The sequence below is a fragment of the Mesoplodon bidens genome, assembly GCF_964165515.1.
Source record: "Mesoplodon bidens genome assembly, contig: HAP1_SCAFFOLD_72, whole genome shotgun sequence".
Lineage (NCBI taxonomy): Eukaryota > Metazoa > Chordata > Mammalia > Artiodactyla > Ziphiidae > Mesoplodon > Mesoplodon bidens.
In genome coordinates, this window is record NW_027671438.1 from 186427 (window position 1) to 207383 (window position 20957).

Here is a 20957-nt window from a genome sequence, read left to right on the forward strand (position 1 = left end):
GTCTAGTTGATTGATAATGTGCAAGTTTTTTTATTTTCTTGTTGATTTTCTGTCTGTTCTGCTATTGAAAGAAAGGTATTAAAGTATCCAACTATTATTGTAGAACTGTCTGTTTCTCTTTTCCATTGTGTCGATTTTGCTTCATTGTATTTTGAAGTTCTGTTGTTAGGTGCATATAAGTTTATAATTATTATACATTCTAGATGGTATAATCATTTTATGAGTTTAAAATATCTTTGTCTCTAGTAAAAATTTTCGTCTTAAAATATATTTTTTTCTGATATTTTCTTAGCCACTCCAGTTTTGTTGTTGTTGTCTTGGTTTGTTTTGTTGTTACTGTTATGGTATATCTATTCCAACCCTTTTACACTTCACCTATATATTTTCTTGACTCTGAAGTGGGTCACTTTCTTGTTGATGTTATATACATATGCAACTGTATATTACATTCAAAAATTACATATATAATAACAAATTATGGCAGACTTTGAACTGGACCTTTTTTTTTTTTTGGTACGCGGGCCTCTCACTGTTGTGGCCTCTCCTGTTGCGGGGCACAGGCTCCGGACGCGCAGGCTCAGCGGCCATGGCTCATGGGCCTAGCCGCTCCGCGGCATGTGGGATCTTCCCAAACCGGGGCACAAACCTGTGTCCTCTGCATCGGCAGGCGGACTCTCAGCCACTGCACCACCAGGGAAGCCCTGAACTTCACCTTTAAATGAGTATGATTTAGACAGTAGAGCTTCCCTACCAAATGCAAATAACTCACTTGAACTCTCTTTTTTGTAAAGGACAGACCAATTCTTCCAAGGGGAATTCTTGAACTCATTAGATATGTGATATTCATTATAATTAGTTGTATTTAACACCACAGAAAGGACTTGGTCAAAGGCTATTTTACTCTTTTCTTCCTCACTGGATGATTAGCTAGGTTCATTTTTAAATGGAAGATATACTCTAGATATTTAAATGTAGGGGATCTCTTCCTTTCAAATCTCAGAAAGAAAGGTGTGCTTCAGTTTCCCTGCAGAAAGCTCTAGTATCTTGCCCCCCTTTTGGAAGAGGAACAAATCCTTCTTTCTCTATTCTTCTTTGTCTTCTTCCCTTCATCAGCAATGAGCCTCTTTATCATTTTTGTCAGCCCAAAGAATAATTTTTCTCTTTCCAGGCCATTCAAAAATTGTACACTAAAAAGTAAACGGAAAGAGCTTTATTTATAAAAATAAAACAGCTATGGCATTAGTTCTTAAAGAGTATAAAACTTTGATCCCTCATTCCAACAAAAAGTCTTGTTAGCATTTAGGGTTCAATGAGAGGCAATACACAAAAATGTTTTGGTGACTCATTTGACATCTTTACTCATAGGTTTGAATTCATAATGGTGAATATCAGACATATTTGTCTTAGGCAATTAACATTAAATTATATCTAGACGTATTTTAAATTACCACATTAACATTAGCAAGTAATCTTAGAACTCATCTTGAAAGTAAAAGGTACTTTTATACTTTATAATGAAAAAATCAATAAAATGTGCCTTGATGCAGAGAAAATGTAATTATAATACCAATTAATGTTAACTGGTCACTTTTTTATTGAAGTAGAGTTGACATACAATATTATGTTAGTTTCAAGTGTTCAACATAGTGATCCAACATCTAAATACATTTGAATTGGTCACCATGATAAGTCTAGTAACCATATATCACCATACAAAATTATTTCAGTATTATTGACTAGATTCCTTATGCGGTAGATTGCATCCCCAAGACATTTATTTTATAACTGGAAATTTGTACCCCTTAATCCCCTTCACCTATTTCTCTCAGTCCCCTATCCCCCTTCCCCTCTAGTAATCACCAGTTTGTTCTCTGTATCTACAAGTTTGTTTCTCTTTTGTTTTCTTTGTTTTATTTTTTAGGTTTCACATATAAGTGAAATCATACAGTATTTGTTCTTATCTGTCTGACTTATTTCACTTAGCACACCTAGTACTCTAGGTCAATCCATGTTGTTGCAAGTGAAGATATTTCATTCTTTTTTAGGACTAAGTAATATTTCATTATATATATGTGTATATATACACCACATCTTCTTTATCCATTCATCTATTTATGGACACTAGTTTCTTCCATATCTTGGCTATTATAAGTGACGCTCAAATGAACAGAGGGATGCATACATCCTTTCTTATTAGTGTTTTTCTTTTCTTTGGATAGATACTCAGAAGTTGAATTGTTGGATCATATGGTAATTCTATTTTTAACATTTGGGGGAACCTCTGTACTGTTTTCCATAGTGGCTGCACCAATTTACATTCCCACTAACAGTGCACAAGGGTTCCCTTTTTGATCAAGGCCATTCTGACAGGGGTAAGGTGATATCTCACTGTGGTTTTGATTTGCATTTCCCAGATGATTAGTGATATTGAGAATCTTTTCATGTGTCTTTTGGTCATTTGTATGTATTCCCAAAGCAATGTAACCCCTATCAAAATACCAATGGCATTTTTCACAGAATTAGAACAAATAATCCTAAAATTTGTATAGAATCATCCAAACAAACAAACAAACAACCTCCAGTAACCAAAGCTATATTGAGAAAGGAAAACAAAGCTGGTGGTATGACATGCACTGATCTCAGACTATACTACAAAGCTATAGTAATCAAAACGTTATGGTATTAGCATAACAACAGACACATAGGTCAGTGGAATAGAATAGGGAGCCCAGAAATGAACCCACAGTTATGTGATCAATTAATCTACAACAAAGGAGGCAAGAACATACAATGAAATAAAGACAATAAATGGTGTTAGGAAAATTGGACAACTACTTGTAAAAGAGTGAAACTGAATTATTTCCTTATACCATACATAAAAATAAATTTAAAATGGATTAAAGACTCACATTTAAGACCTGAAACCATAAAACCCCTAGGAAAAATACATTGACATCGATCTTAGCAATATTTTTTGGGGGTCTATCTCCTCAGGCATGGCCAACAGAAGTAAAATTAAACAAGTGTCATTATATCAAACTGAAAAGCTTTTGCAGAGAGGAGAAAACCATCACAAAATGAAAAGGTAACTTACTGAATGGAAGATTTTTTCAAATGATATATCTGATAAAGAGTTAATATCCAAATTATCTAAAGAAATCATACAATTTAATATCAAAAACCCCCAGATATTCCAATTTAAAAATGGGCAGAGAACCTGAACTGGTTACTTTTTAAAGTGTTTGATACAGTACTTAGATGCATTCTTTTTTCATTAGCCTTGAATATCAATACTCTTAACATCTCCGTTTATAAATGAAGAAATTAAGGGATGGAGAGATAAATGACTTGTCTAAGGTACAAAGCTTATTACAAAAAAGATTATACTAAACCAGACCTCTGATTCAGATTCCTATACTTTAATCATTATGGCTTACTGCAGAAGATTAGAGACAGAACTTGACATTGAAAGCTTAGATTCCAGTTTTTAATGAGACTTCTTCACCATGCCTTTATGTCTAAGGGAAAAAATTCTGGTCTGTACTGCCATTAATGGTAATACTGCTTTAGAGAATTGTTCTGGAGGGAAAGGATATTATTCAAATTTATTTTTAAAGTTTTTTTTTTGGTTTCACTTTGTTTCTTAATTTTCTCATGCTAGGATGGGAGGGCAAACAAAACCTAAACTAACAATACCAACTATACGTGTGTGTGTGAGTGTGCCTGTACTTATAAGTATGAAAGTACAACTTACAAGAAAAGGCAAGGCCAGAATCTATAAGGCTAAGGATTTTGACTTTATCTTAGATGCAAGAGAAAGCAATTAAATGAAAAGATAGTTGTGTAGATACTAGGCTGTTCAAGTAGAGCAAAGGAGAAATGGTAGTGGCTAAGATGGTGGCAATGAAGATGAAGAGAAACATTATAAATGTGATGAGAGAGAGAGAGATGAGATTCCAGAGGACCTAATGATGCAGTCGATGCAGAAAGTGAAGAAAAGGAAGGAATTGAGGACCATTCCCAGGTTTTTGCATTGAGTTACTTTTTGTGTGAATCATGGCACCATTCACTGAGCAAGAAAAGATTTGCAGGATGGGACAGTTTGGAAGAAGGAATAACTGAAGTTTCATTTTAGACATCTTAGCTGTAGAGACGTCAAGTAGTGTTCCTCATATTTCTCCAATGAAAAGAATCACCTGGGGATCTTAGTGCACATATGGATTATCACCTTTTCTGCTAGAACTTCTGGTTTGGTAGTCTGAGTTGAACACAAAGTACTGGATTTTCTCACACTGCAGAAGAAAAAAAACACACTGAAGGAGGTGGGAAAGAGCTAACCTAAGTAACTTTGGAAAATAGTATTTTAATATACTGTAATTAACCATGCACAATATATACTGAAAACATAAAGACAAAAAGAAATGTACACAAATATTGAACTTGTTAGTAAATTTATTTTTCACACGTGTACAGGTTAATGATTTTTAAATATTTTATGTGTATTCCAGAATTGAGCAAATGAATAAATAGACTGCAAATAATGAGAATCAGGTTTCTAATTGTTAAAGAAAAGAGCTACAAATAAGGAAAGGGTAAGGGAGGCTAGAATAAACCCTGTGGTGTTGGATTGGAATCAAGGTATTAATTTGAATTCATATATCAATTTGAAGTTATATATATATGTAGATAGACAGATGATAGATAATGTGTGTGTATACACACACACCCAGATAGATAATATGAAAATAGAGATACTTGTATATTTTTATGTATTCGTATATATATTTTTAGCTCTCTCTGCTGAAAACACAATGAGGTAGCTTGGATAGCGATAAATCCACCTCATACCAAGATTCTGGTTTCTGAATACCATTATTAATGCAAGAAACAAGAACTCCATGGAGAAATGACTGATTCAAGGCTGAGACAGAGGAAAGTACAAGATGGGTCTGGAGCATTTTGTGGTGTCAGAAAGTAAGATATTACTCCAAAAATTGTATGGCCATGTAGGAAAAATATAGGAGACAGCTGGAAGGAGTACCAGTGACCAAATATGGAACACTTTGAGAAACAAAACTATTAATGATAGTAATAAATTTTAACCCGTAGAATAAAATAAATATCCACAAGTTCACACTGATGTATGTATATATATAAACAAATAACCAGATAAATACATAAATGAAGAAGAAGAACAGCTCTTTCTTATACTCAAATTATAGTTAATAAATGTAGAGGGAATGATGGGAATAGAAAATGAACAATCATCAAACACCACAGTAAAGGATGGAGTCAAAAATTATTGATGGATGCTAAGATTAGTATGGGAAAATTAAACAAGAAGCAGAATATTTGAACAATCTCAAATAATTACAAAGGGAAAAATAGTGATTTTGCAGCTATCATTATAACTAAGTCATCAACGTTAGCATCCCCAGTAGTGAGACATACAGATTTGTTTGCACCTCTAATATGTACTGAAAATGGCATATCTCTCCTGAAGTGTTCTTGTCAAGAAATACATATCCTCAGTCTAACCATGAGAAAATATCAAACAAATCCTATTTGAGAAAAATTCTACAAAATGACTGGCTAGGATGTTCCATTAGTTCAAGGTCATAACAGACAAAAAAAGACTGAGGAACTATCCTAGATTAGAGAAGAATGGGGAGATATGACAAGCAAATGCAATAAGGGATCCTAGATTTGAATCTGGACCACAAGACAATAGGCAATATTTGAATACGAGTCTATAAATCGTTAGTAGCATTGTGACAATGTAAACTTTCTGCTTTCAATAATTATACTCTAGTAATATAAAATGTTAACATTTGGGGAAGCTGAGTAAAGGGTATATGGGAACTCATACTGCTATGTTTGAAGTTTTTTGATAAATAAGATTTGATAACACAGTTTTATAAAACCTTTGTTTGGACATTTCTGAACCTCTTTTTTGTTTCCTTATGGAAGAAAGTTGCTTGTTTAGGGTTAATACTAATTCAGTGGGGGTAAGATTTACACAGGACCAACCCTAACAATAATAGTGTGTGGCACAGGAAACAACTTTGAATGGCCATTTCAAGGAACAATATACTTAAGTGTATACAATGAGTAAAATGGATGAACTACACAAATTAATGAGTTGAAAAACCATAGAATCATAGAATTTTCTCACTGTAAAGGCTCTTACTTTCATAACTTTTCAAAACTTTTCCGTTCCTATGGGTAAATACCAAAGAGCAGGATTACTCGGTCACTGTATGGTAAAAGTACGTTTATTTTGTAAGAAACTGCTAAGTATCCTGCTAGCCACAAATGAGAATTCCAATTGTTCTGCATCATCACCAACTTCAGTATTTCGGTTTTGGGATTTCAGCCATTTAAATAGGTGTGTAGTGGTATCTCATTATTGTTCTAATTCAAAATTCATTGATGACATGGAATGTGTAGCATCTTTTCATATGCTTATTTGCCATGTGTCTATTTTCTTTGTTTAACCATAGTAGTTTTGTTGTTTTTTTTTTAACCAAGGCCTGCTAACTCTTGTCCTCCTGTGTCTATTTATGCTGTCTTTTTTGTCTCTTTCTTCTTTTTTTTGAACTTTTGATCATTTAGTCTTTTTCCTGGTTATGTCCAATTATTTTTCATACTAAAATTGGGCTTAACTTATTTTAGGAAACTATAAAGATACCTCCACATTCTGGATGTTGTTATCTTTCTCTTGAAAAGATTTACTTTGGCCCATGGCAGACAGTTACTATAGGGACTGGTAACCTTAGTCCATTCTCAGTTTGAGCTCATTCAAAGCCATTTTTCAGTCTGTGTGAAGGCTGGTCTATTTCTGTCTTGTCCTTCCCTACGGGTGTTGCCCTTTGGGATTACCATGTGAAAGTTTGGATTCTCCCTATTCCCAACTACCTTTGTATTTGTTACGCTTTAAATGTGATGGTTCCCACAGCCCTGTGAGACTAAAGATACACTTAGCTTGTCATTCCATTAGTTGTTGCCTTTAGCTTGAGCTGTTGCCCTTTGGCTTCTGTGGTTAGAGTCTTTTGAACTCCTTGGCTTTTCAGTTCCTAGGCTGTAAGATCTGAATCAGCAAATGCCCAGAGGAGAAAAGCTGCACCAAATGTCAAGCTTGCGTCTGTGTTTCCCTTCTCTCCACAACTTGGCCCACATGTCTTGGTGTCTCCCTGACGTTCAGATGCCAGCGAACAGATGTTTCCTTGCTTTGTCCAGCTTTGCTACAATTCCTGTAGACGTCGCCTGACCTTATGCGATTACTGAACTATCGTCTCAACTACCCCCAGGAAGAAAATGTACAATTTTACGTTTTATTTTCTATATTACCTCAGTTTCTGTAGAGACCTTTTACCTCGCTGCTCGGTCTAGTTCCTGTGTTCGCAGTAAGATGGAGATAAGGTGGAGGCTAAGAATACTGGGGGGAAATCACTGATGAATGATATGTCTCGTTCTTTTTGTTTTTCCTCTCCTTATTTATTACTCTGGCAGCCTACACCTGCCTTTCTTCATTTGACCCAGTTGCCCAAATAAGAAACCCACTCTGGTAAAGACCTGACTTTACTCTCATAAATGTCTGCATGTTAGGATTAGCTAGATGATGAACACCATGCCAGAGTTCTTTGTGTGAGACTTTTGCAGACTTTTGTGAGCCCTTTAGTTTGCCTCTTGCCAACGCTGCTCAGATTGTTGAGGTTTTCTAAGATTCTGTAGGTCAAACCTCTCTACCTGCATACCAGATGAGCCCTTCTCTCTTTCCTGACCTCACTTGTGGGAGGTTAGCCCTCGGTTCTTCTTTTTCCCCATCCAATCATAATTGTTCATGAATTCCAAAAGGCCCTCAAAGTATCTGTCGCCCCTTTCTCTCTTCTCTTTTCTATCAACACTGGTAAATATTAACCATATATTTGCATACCTCTTTCTTACTTACAGTGGAATATTGGAAGGCTCGATCATTAAGTGTGAGTCCCACCAAACTAGGACTCATACAACACTCTCCTCCAGGCCAAAACTTTTGATATCCACTGGGTTTTTCTTATACTATCTTATATGGAGCTAAATTTGTAATGATTTAGTTAATTCCTGAGTTATGTGACAATAAGAAATCAGTCAAATTAGCACTACAGAAGTGCAGCTTAGACCTAAGGACCAGAAACAAGGACCACAAAAACCTGTTAACCAATAAGTTTCACTTGTACTTCATGTTTAACAACTGCTGAGGGTGAATGGGAAGTGAGGGAAAAAGAGTTTAACTTCATATCACAGAAACTTGCGCTAAAATGAAGAGGAAAATGACCCAGTTCCTGGTTCAAGTCACTGTAATCTGCTTCAATAAATAATAACAGCACACAAGGAAAACAAACACTATATGATAGGAACAATGGATAATTAAATACCAGATCAGGGAGGACAGATTACACTTGCTATGGGATTTCATTAAAGAAGGATTCCAAAAAGTACTGGCTTCTTCTGAGAAGACTTCTCAGAACAGGTAGCATTTAAACTGAGTCTTGAACAAGTATATAGAGGGTAGGGAACAGGCCTTCCGGGCAGGGAACAGGCACAGTGTCAGGAATGGCACAAAGGGCTTATGGAATAGGGGACAAAACTGGCTGAACACAGGAGTGCTACGTGTTGGGGAATATGGGGGAAGGCTGGCTGAGGTTGGTTAAATGAAACATAATTAGACGGAAGAGAAAGGAGGTGGAAAGACACATGGAAGACTGTGGAAAGCCCCTGAAGATGGAGGTCAGCATAATAATATGAAGAACTCAGTGGTACTTTGACACTGTATGAATGTCTAGGTTTAAAAAATCAGGAAAACACAATAAAACAATAAACTACTGATAGAACGATATGTACCCAGAGGCCAGATACCAAAGAATACACACTGTGTCTTTCCATGTATGTCATATATGGTGATAGAGGTCAGCTTAGGTGTTGCCCTGGGAGAGTATGGAACACAAAGAAGTAACAGAGAACCGTGTAGGGTGTTAGAAATATTTTATAATATCTTGATCTGGTGTTGCATACATGGGTGCATAGAGATGTAAAAATTCAGTTATTAGCAATGAAGTTAACCTACTAGATTTTTTTTAATGTATGCGTACATTAAAAAAAAATCTAGTAGGTTAATTAGGCTGTCAGTTGTGTGAAGTAAATTTTGGTCAAGGAATAGCCAAGGTAGTAATGCAGTAATAAGTTATAAATGTACTCACTGTGCTCTAGAATGTCACAATTGGAATACAAGAAACATGTGTAAGAAAAAAGACAAATATTCAACATTGATGGTTGGATGAGCTGAATAAGTTAGATCACTCTACTTTCAATTTAAGAACTTGGCCAGTGTTTGGATACCTCTGAACAAAGAAAAAAAAGAAATACAATTTTTATTATGCATATGCTATGTATCAATCCCTGACGTATATTTTGACACATATAAACATGGGAAATATTACACCTTGTAACTGAGACAATGAAGATGAGTGAGGTAGCTGGTTTTGACACTAGAGGCTGAGAAAACCATCAGCTCATAATCGTAAGAAGTCTGAAGCCGGAGGAAAAGAATCAAGAGAAAATAGTGGTAAGTGCCAGGAGCCTCTGGAAACTACATCAGAGATGAAGACTCCAGGACTGTTGAGCTTTCTAAGAGTCCCAATAACTCAGGTAAAAACAGAGGGCTTAAAACTGAATCCTGGGGATATATGTATGCATATAGCTGATTCACTTTGTTATACAGCAGAAACTAACACAACACTGTAAAGCAATTAAACTCCAATAAAGATGTAAAAAAAAAAACAAAACCTGACTCCTGCAAAGTAACAATTGTTACGACAAACAGTAAAGAATTATAAGAAAAATAATCACATGCCTGTCCCAACAGAGAAATATCCTAAGCTCCATCTCACCATTTCTCCGATTGGCCTTTCACAAAATACAGTCCCATCAGCTGAATATAGGTTTGTCAAGTAACTGTGAGTAAGACTGAATTAAACAGAAATAAATCAATTCCTTCCTCCAAAACTTTTCAGAGTATGTAATGTAACAAAGTGAAACTTGAATTTCATGTCGGGATGTAGAGTACAGCTCTTCTCAAATGCTTCTGTCTTGTAACTACATTAACATCATCTAAAACCAGTGTTCTGCAGGACAGAGATTGTGAAACGCTGCTCTCATCATGTAAGATATCAAGTCTTTCTGAAAATCCATTCTTCCTTCTGCCCTTTCTCGTGTTGTCCCTGTCACCTGGAATGTCTGTCCTAAGCTCCATCTGCCAAAACCCTACCCAGTTTTAGGATCCAAGAGATAATAAAAGGCTTACATTACTGAAAGGCAGAGAAAGAAATCCCTTCCTAGGGATCTACATTTCCTTACTAGGGAAAAGAAAAATTGTAAAGTATACCACAGTGACCTTAAGTCTATGAATGTAACTATGTTGTGTTACTTTGAGTTCTGTAAAAGTCAATGTGCTACAATATACATCTATATGAATGTTTGATCTCTTACAAGTAGAACTTGCTGATAACTTTCATCATGAGCAAGGTTAATGATTAAGGGAGCCATTGTATTTGGCTCAGCCCTTATAACTAGGGAATATTAAAATTGGAAAGGTCTCTAGATATCAGCAAATCTATCCACCTCATATTCTAAGTAAGGAAACTGAGACCTTCATAGATTGGGTATTTATATTAACAAAGGAAAAGGATATAAGATTGGCAGAACTACCTTTTAGATTAAGAATTTTGAGATTTTTATACACTACTAGGACATAATGTCCACTGATACTGAGACAATGTGTTTCTTAGTCATCATTTTCTATTGCACTGACCAAGCGAGGTGGCAGTCAGTAGTTGTACAAAGGGAAAACGAAAACTTTAGAAACTCCCCATTTATATACACAGGGAAATTCATCATTCATGTTATTTAAGCTAACTGGATGCAGTTTATCAGCTACATTGAGGAATGGTGAAGTGAAGTGTCTATACAATTAACATGTTAGTTTGTGTCATGACCTCCCTGTTCTTCAAGTGAGTTAACGGTTAGCACTCAACTAGGCACTTAAGAGTCCACTATAAATCTGGACTAAACGTTTATTTGTGGCGTCTTTATTCTTCTTTGGTGCCCTTAGGCAGAATTAGCCCTCTTATGTTTTGATAAATTCAAGTATTAAACAGGGCTAAGGTTTCACAAGTTCTTTGGCCTAAACATGGGGGTAAGGGAGACCAATGAGCTGGAGTACTTCTAGATTTAAGAATGGTCAGATTGAGGAAGAAGAGTCTTATGCCAGAGGTGAAAGAAGACTGATTATAATTACCTATTTTTAAAAATTCCAACACTTTTCAATGTTCTAAAGTGATCAGGAAGTACATGGGTTTGCTAGGAAGTAACGGAGTCAAGCAAGAATATTCTGTAAGAGTTTGTGGATGGCAAAGAAGAGGAAAGGAAGATAGAGACAATCCTAGAAAAGGTTTTGGTTGGCCGTAATAATGAAGTCAGAAGGAGGAGAAGAAGAAGAAGAAGAATGACACATGCAATGGGAAAGAGAAAGCAAGAATAGAGAAGCAAAAGGGAGAGTAGAAAAATGAGACAAATTTGGAGAAAGAAATGAGGAAGAAAACTGGGTGAAAGAAGGAAGCACTGATGGTAGACCACTTGACACTCAAACATTAACACGATGCACATTTAAGATGTGCCATCAATGGCCATGGTCATTACCCTCAAATAGTTTACAGTATGTGTTTCAGAGACATTTATAAATTGAAAATGCCATTAAAATAAGTGCCAGGGTATAAGTATTCATGGAATTGTATGGGAGAATAAAAAGTCCCCCATCAAAGAGCCTTCTGAGACATCAGAAAAAAAGGAAAAACCTAAAAAGCATAAGACTCTTCCTATTTTCATTTCCAATGATACATCCCAATCTTGATGATCAATCAGCGATTTAAATATCAACTATAAACCCAGTATTTTATGAGCTGCTATGCAGTACACTATACTAGAGCAATAGAACAGAGAGGACCTCAAACCCTCTGTTCCCTCAAATTGAAAGACACGCTTCCTGACCCCTCCAGACCACTACTGGACACAGGGAACACACACTAATGTTTCAGGACCCCAACCAGCAGTCACCTGCTTTGTGATTACTTCCATGACACACCCCCACTAACACCACTGACTTTCCTGCTCCTACGGGACATGACACAGATTTCCTATTTTAACACATACCACAGTGCATTATGATTGCAGGTAGATGTTCTAACAACTTAAAAGAGAATGATGACTTTTTTCTCTTTACATCTTGTTATTTCCCTACTCATAATATTTCTTGAAGAGAAACCATAAAAATATAAACAAACACAAAAAACAGATAATATACAAAACGTGTGCTTTGCACCTTAACACAAACTTAAGTAAAATTAGTTCTGACAGTATCCGGCATGACAAACTTCCATGGTACAAATGAGAATGGACCAAGGTTTGAGCAGGTACAGGAGACAATCCAGGCATGAACAACACCAAGGAAAGGTAGACAGGAAGTAACATGGTGTGTAGGAAATCACGAGACCAGTCTGATGGGAAGAGACTTAAACAAGACTAAAATTCACTTTCTAAACCTCCATCTCCAATTGGACAATTCACAAGACACAGGTGCACCAAAGTGGCCAAATATTCAATCCCTTTAAAGGGGAGGAACAGTTTAAAATTTTATAAATTTAGTTTGCCCAAAAGCAACTGTCAAATGTTGGCAGGACACAATGGAGGCTTACCTTTGTTAACATAGTTAAGTCTCTCTCACAACTAGACCACTTGGCTCCACGTTCCTTAGCGCACCTGACGCACTTACACAGCATTGATGAGCTTTACACAACTGGAAGGTCACATCTTTATTTCTTATTGCAGGAACACAACATCTGGAAACTTTATTTCTAACAGAAGCTAAAGCAAAATTATTGTAAAATGAGTCATTTAAACCATACATTTTATCACCTTTAAAAAGCATCTGCTCTGTGCTAAGGATTAGAAATGACTCCTGTCCTTAAAGCCTCATTAAGGAGGAAGATCTATAAAGTCAAAATTTCAATCACATGACATAAAGCACAGAAGTGCCTATGGAGGCCAAAAGTTATATCTAAGTGACGGCTTCATGATAACCCTGGAGTACAGTCTAGAAAGATGAGGCTATGCAGAGTTGGAGTAGGAGGTGCATTAACTGCACAGGGAGCACCTGTGCAAATACACTCAAGCCTGACACCTGCTGGGCACTGTAAATACTGCAGGTGGGGATGACTAAAGACCAGCGGTCCAAGTGTGAGAAGAGACAGAAATAAAAATAGAGATGTTGGCCCAAGCAAGCCTGGGAGAGAGCATGGCTTGTATCCCACAAGTGATGAGGCCTGGGGCTACCACTGGCTGAGTAAGGGTGCCTCCGCTGATGAGAAAAAGGCGCCCCGCAGCTGAAGAACCAATTAGATAAAGAGAGTGATCACAAAAAGCTCCCCTTCCTCAGGGCAAAGAGCCCCAGGAGGCTTGGCAAAGCACAGTTCAGACTACAGGCCTCTGTGCAGAGCACACGCTGGGCGGCTAGTATGCACTGACTCTGTGTGGGCAAGCCATTAGCAGCATTATTTTAGGCATATCTTGTCATGTTAGAAGATCACTCAACCCGGGTAGGCAGATGAACTTAGAGGAACTGAGACCAGGGGCCGCGAAACCACCCAGGAGTTTCTACCATAGTCGGGGCAAAATGTAATGTGGATGAAGAAGCAAATTTAGGAGGAGGCCAAAATTTACAAGCTAGACCCACTGGATGAAAGTCATAAAGAAAGTTCAGTGAAGGAATTCTGAAGAGAATGGGCTCTGCATTTTTCTTACAATCAATGTAAAATATTAGGCAAAATTAAGTACAGTGGCTTTTAAGGTCCCTTCCAGCTCTAATTTCTTTTGATTTCTAACTTATTACTCTCGTTAAGTAAAGTCCCTTCAGAGGTACAGAACAGTTCCTACACCTGAATGGGATGCAAAGAATAATCTGACTTCTCTTCACCAGGGAATGAGTTGAACTGTCCTTGCAGAAGAGGTAACACATGGTGAGAACCCCAGATCCTAGAAAAGGGCCAGGCACACGATAAGTATTCAGCTTTTTGAAAACAAATGAACAATCATTTCCTCTCCTAGATCTTCACACCCTTTCTCTGCTGGCTGCTTTCTTTCAGCTTATAAACTTCCTCAGTATACCCACTTAAAAAGCCCTCAGACCTATGATTCTTTGGATCTTCTTGTGGGTAACCTAAGTCTCTCCCATGCCTTCAAACACCTCTCCTCCCCAAAAGCCCAGATCTGAACCTTGGGCCCAGACCTGTCTACCAGGCCCCTCTAAAGCACTGAAGATGAAGTAAGATCCTCTCCCAACCCCCAATACCTTCCTACTGTGCTCTATATCTCTCAAAAAGATGCAGCTGTAAACTGTCACCCACGCTTGCTGCCCTCCCTTTTCTAACCGGTCACCAGGCCCCACCCATTCTCTCTCAGATCTGCAAAATCCAGTCCAACCTTTTATAACTTAAGTGGAAACCTTAGATTACAATTCACCCTGCACCCAATCAAGTGCCTTGCACATGGAGGTCCAAGTGAGTCTCTAAACCAGAAGTCCATCTCACCGTTCTTTAGGGTTTCCCACAGCCTTCAGGATAAACATCTAAACTTCTGACAGGACAAACAAGGCCCCGTTCTGTTGGGCCCCACTAGGTTTCCAGTATCAACTCTCATTTCTTTCCCAAACCCTGAGTTCTAGTCCTATACCTTAGTTTTGCCATATTTTCTTATATTTCTCAAATTTTGACACACACTGCTCCCTCCTGCCACGCCAGGAGCTTCTACATATCCTTAGAAAGGATGGCACCTCCTCCAAGAAGCCTACCCTGAACTTTGCCTTCCAAGATTCTGTGCTCTGCAAAGGGGAAAGGTGGGGGGGGGAGGGATACATTAGGAGTTTGGGATTAACACAGACACACGACTCTGTATAAAACAGATAATCAACAAGGACCTACCGCATAGCACAGGGAAGTCTACTCCATAGCCTGGAACAAACTGTACGGGATAAGAATCTGAAAAGGAATGGATATATGAATAACTAAACCACTTTGCTGTACACCTGAAACTAACACAACATTGTACATCAACTAACCTCCAATATAAAATAATAATTAAATTTAAAAAAAGATTCTGTGCTCTGTAGCACCAGAACTCACTTCTTCCAGAGCACTGACTACTGTGCTTGTGTCTACCTGCCGCCCAGTAGGAGGGGAGATTACCTAGGGCGGAAGCATCGTCTCCAGCAGCCCTTGGTTCTGACAACTCATTCAAGTGCCAGACTACTTGACACACATAACCTGCTTAATTAATTCTAAGAACCCACAGAAAGAGTGGTTTTTAATGTCATTTTACAAGTGTGGGGATTGCAGTTCAAAAGTAACCTGCCCAGGCCACAGACAGCATAAGCCCTGGAATTCAAATCCTAAGCTGCCTTCACACCAGTGCCCTTTCCACTATATGATACGACTACTGAAAAACAGAATTTTTTTTCCTGAGCCCTGTTTTAATGGAAAGGAAATGAAGCTGGGATATACCAGTTTCCTAATCGCTTTGGCGTGTACCAGGCAAAGTCGTTCAACAGACCAGGTAATATCTGTGGAACAATTAACGATGCTCCAAACTGTCCTAAGTCCTACATTGTAGGGTCTACAAGCATTAACACAGTGAGACCTTGTAACCTCCAGAGAGAGTGAGTCCTGTTCAGCCCATGCTACAGATGAGAACACTGAGACCTAGAAGCCTTAGAGCACTCGGCCGGGGTCACCGAGCCGGCAGGAGTCCGAGGCCGCACGCCCCATCTAGCGCACGCACACCCGGGCACTGGGCACCGGTTCTAGTGCCCACCTTCCACCTTGCACCATCTAAAACCCCGCTTCGCAGCGCCCACACGAGAGCCCCTGGAAGCGGGAGGTACAAAGCTGTCTCAGCTGTCTCAAACAGATGAACCAGTTTGCAGGGCAGAAGCTGAGACACAGATGTAGAGAACAAACGTATGGACACCAAGGGAGGAAAGCCGCAGGGGGGTGGGGATGGTGGTGTGCTGAACTGGGCAACTCGGATTGACGTGTATACACTGATGTGTATAAAATTGATGACTAATAAGAACATGCTGTATAAAAAAATAAAATAAAATTCAAAAATCAAAAAAAAAAAAGAATACTGTCTACTGTCCTCCGCGCCCCCTGGAACACTCACTGTACATATCCAGGAGGTGCCTGCAGAATGAATGAATCCATGAACAAACAAGCTCACTCGTTTCAAACGTGCAGTCACATGCGAAATCTGACCTTCTGAGAAGTTAAGCTTCTGGAAGGAGCCCATTTTCTTAATGTATTCAGCATCGAGTCATCACAAAATAGGAACTCTTATGAAGTACTGGCCCCCTCACTTCCTATGAGAAAGCAAAATTCCTCAGCAGGGAAATGGGAGGGTAGCAGACATTACCCGCAAAGCTTTAGGAAGGCTGCGGCTCGCTGAGCACGTCACTAGGGCCCCTGACCGCCTGCCTGGTAGTAGGACAGACACACCAGGAACGGCTGCTGACCGGCAGAAAGAGCGCCCGGCCAGGCAGGCAGCACACCCCGCACCCTGCCAAGCGAGGTCTGGCCAGCAAGGGAAAGACGCTCTCCACTTCAGAACTGCCCACCACCAGAAAGCCAGGTCCTGCCAGGGCCTGGACACACGAGGCCTTCCTTACAAGGGTTACACATCTGTGGCCTCGCTCTGCCTCGAATAAAAGACAGTGACGGGGACAACGTGACCATCTCCAGATGAACGTTCAACTTCGTTTCAAGTGCCTGGGTGCTGGGTCACAGTGGATTTCTAAACTCTTCCAATATTCAAAAATACCAATTTCTAAGATGCAGAAGAGTTGTTAAACATACACTTAGCACAGACCCCAGTCCCACTCCTGAGTATTTTCTCAAGTGAGGTAAAAACCCAAGTTCACATGGAAACCTGCCCTGGGATGTTTACAGCAGCTTTATTCATGATCCCCTCAAAACTGGAAACATCCCACAAGTCCTGCCACCCGCAGGCGAATGGACAAACGGAAAATGGAATACAACACAGCCAGAAAAAGGAGTGGCTTCTCATACCCGCAACAACAGGGATGACGGACTTCCCTGGTGGTCCAGTGGCTAAGACTCCACACTCCCAATGCAGGGGGCCTGGGGTCCATCCCTGCTCAGGGAACTAGATCCCCCACGCCGCAACTAAAACATACTGCACACGGTAATGAAGATCCCATGTGCCGCAACTAAGACCCAGCACAGCCAAGTAAATAACTAACTAAATAAAGAGTTAAAACAACAACAACAAAAAAACAAACCCGGGAGGAATATCGCATAGCTTTTGCTGAGCCAAAGCAGCCAGAATCAAAAAGCTACATGCTGTTGTTCCGTTTATCTGACTTTCTGGAAAAGCCAAAACCTTAGGGACGGAGAGGAGATTAGTGGCCAAGAGGCTAGAGGCACCCTGGCGCCAAAGGGCAGCAAATGGCATGACAGGATTGCTCTGCCGCCTGATGGCGATCAAAACTCCTACAACTGTGCACTACAAGTGAACTATGCTTCACGGCTACTAAGGAGACACAAATTATTACAGTTTGAAAAATGTGCCGGCCAGCCATCCCCTGCATGACAAATGCAGTAAGAGGGGCGGGGAGGTGAGGCAAGTGGATCAGCTGGAGTTCTTAAGGTTCTCCCCACTTTCAGTTTCCCTCCCCTGGCATGTCTCCCCGCCCGGCCCACTGCTGCTCAGGCCGCCCACCCGAGCCGCCTGGAGTTACCCAACCGGAAAAGCCAGAGCCCAGGCTCAGCCGCGCCTCCAGGCACAGGAAGGGCAAAAATAGAAAGCGCCAGTGCGCAGTGGAGGGCTGGAAACCCTCGGACCTCAGATAACTGCGGAGAACCTGGGCTCGGAGTCAACATCGGCTCCAGGCGGTCCCAGCGTCCCGACCCCGGCCGCGACACACTTTCCACAAAACTGACACACACGCGCGGGTCGCGCGGGCTTCCCCGCCGGGTCGCCTGGAGGCCGGTCCCCCGCAAGCTGAGCGCACGAAAGGGCGCCCCCTGCGCTTTCCCTCCGGAAGGTGGGTTGCGGGGCCCAAGCGTAAACCCTGAGACAAGGTACACGCGCACCACGCCGCCACAGGGGACGAGAGGCCGGACGCCCACCTGGCCGGACACCCTGCATTTCTGGAATCACCGGACTTGTGTGTAAATTTCCCTTTGGCGTGTCATTTTCCAAAGGCCACTCGAGATCAGGGGACAGCACGCCTCCTCTCCAAGTGTCCTGCCAGCCCACCCACTCAAGATCAGAGGGACAAAATGCCTAACTAAAACAAAACAAAACAGAAACACAAAAAACTGGAGAGAGGGAGGAAAGGGTGCCCTCAAAAATAAAAAAAAAAAAAACCTAAGCACGTTGACAGCGCTAAGAATAAACTACCAGGCAAAAGAAACCCTACATGTCAAATCCTAAAGTACAGAAGGGCAAGCCCGCCGGCAGTCCAGGCCCGGGGAGACCGGGGTCCCCAGCCCTGCAGAGCCAACCGCAGACCGGCTCGGGCGCCCCTCAGAAGCGCGGGGTCCCCGCGGCCGAGTCTGCGCCCCCGGCCGGCGCCGGCTCCCCTCTGCCCACCCTGCGCGCGGGGGCTGGAAACGGCCGCGGAGAACCACGGCGGGGCCGGAAGTGGGGCTCCAAAGGAGGTCTGGCGACTCGAGTCGCTCCGTTTCTCGGTGGGCTCAGCGCGCGCCGTGGGGGAAGAGAGGCAGGGGTCCGGGAGGAGGGGACGGGTGGCACTTACGTAGACCGGCAGCGGCCACGGGCAGACGGCGGGCTCGGCCCCCACGAGCGATTCCAGCCTCAGCTCCACCTTCTCCCCCATGTCTTCGCGCGCCGCCCCCGCACCGTGCTAGTCTAGCGGTTGGGGGAGGGGCGCGGCGCCGCCGGCGGGGGCGGGGCAAACAGGCAGGCGGGCGGTGAGGGGAGGGGGCCTGGCCTGGGCCTCAGCCGCCGCCGCCACGCTCCCGTCCGGCCCCCGGCTCCCTCTTTGTGGTCACAGGCCCCGGGCCTCCAGCGCTGTTGCGAACTCAGGCCTGCGTGAGGCGAGCACAATGAGCCGGGGACCGGGCCGAACCACTCGCGGCGCGCGCAGCCCACCCTTTGGACACGCCCGCTCTCACGCACGCACGCACGCACGCACGTCTTCGGCTGCCCCCAGCCACACCCACTGGCCCGAAGTGGGGACCCGAGGAGACCCCTCGGGGCCTGGGGTGGCGGGTTCGACTCCCGCCCTTGACGTACCGTGACACCCCCCCTCCCCCCCAATAAGAAGACTATAATTCCTCATTAAATATGACAGCTGGAATCCCGGCTTCTGTTCACAAAAATGCCGTGTATTTAGCCTATGCTAGGCACCAGACCGCGGACGCTCAGTACTGGCAAAAAAGGAAATGCCCTGCCCTCATGGCACTGCCATTTTAATTGGAATAGTAGGGACAATGTTCAAGGGAGAAAATAAAGTGTCATCATCGCCACGGGGATGGTTAATCTCATGTGCGCACTGCGTGGGGCCCCGGCAACCACAAACATTATTCCAGATGTGGCCAGGAAGGTATTTTTCAGAAGAGATTAACACTGAAATTGGTCCACTTTGCGTAAAGGAGACTGTCAATGCCGCGGCGTGGGTGGGCCTCGTCCATCAGTTGAAGGACTGGAGAGAAAAATGAGGTTCCCTAGAAAGAGGGAACTGTTCCTCCCATGGCCTTGGGACATCAGCTCTTCCCTGTGTCTCCAGCCCAGAGTCCTGCCCGGACTTGCTTGCCTCACAGCCACATGAGTCAACGCCTTAAAACAAAACTATATATGTAAAAATACTGAATATATACAAGCCTATTAATTTGTATATGTGTGTATACATATTATATATATGTATACACGTTTATGTGTGCGTGCGTTTGTATTATATGTGTAAGTACTATATACAGTATACATACAAGCCTATATATTTGTGTGTATATATTGTATACATGTATGTGTGTGTATATATATAGTATACATATTATAAATGTGAACATGCTGTATATATACACACACCCATATATTGATATGTGGGTGTGTGTATATATACAGTATATGTACACTGTACGTATGTATGTATACAGTGTATATTTATATATAGGTGTGTATATATGTTGTATACCTGTATGTGTATATGTTGCATAGGTATTATATGTATATATGTATATACTATATATAGACACACTTGCATATGTATTTAGATGTGTATGTACATGCGCATATTTACATATAGGTGTGTATGTGTGTGTATACATTGTGTATATGTATGTGTATATATCTTATATATATGATATATATGTATATATACGATGAATTTATATGTAGAGTACATATATATTTTTATGCTACATGCTTTTAGATGTAGGTGTATACATGTGTCTATATGTATGTACGTGTATTGCATATATTATATATGTATGTATACTGTATATATACACATCTAAATATCTTTGTATGTGTGTATATATGTATGATATATATGTACCTAGGTGTGTCTATTGCATATGTTATATGTATGTGTACATACTGTATATATACAAACTATGCATTTGATATGTGTGTATGTATAGTGTATATGTATACGTGTATTGTATGTGTGTATACATACTGTATATATACAAACGATGCATTTTATATACGTGTGTATATATGTATGTGTGTACTGCATATACTATATGTGTATATGTCTGTATGCATACTGCATATATACACAGCTGTATATTTTTGTATGCGTGTACATATGTATGTGTGTGTGT

General features: G+C 40.9%; 1 long non-coding RNA gene across 8 annotated transcripts in view; it reads right to left on the reverse strand.

Annotated features, from left to right (window-relative positions):
- Window positions 1-19234, reverse strand: part of LOC308611361 — a 175335-nt gene extending 156101 nt beyond the window's left edge. For 3 of the 8 annotated variants that reach the window (XR_014014871.1, XR_014014872.1, XR_014014873.1), the window contains exon 1: window positions 18926-19212. This is a non-coding gene — a long non-coding RNA (uncharacterized lncRNA). Of the gene's footprint in view, window positions 1-18925 lie in introns of all 8 variants that reach the window. The other 5 variants (XR_014014866.1, XR_014014867.1, XR_014014868.1 and 2 more) reach the window with 3 other exon arrangements.
- Between the last annotated feature and the right edge of the window lie 1723 nt (window positions 19235-20957).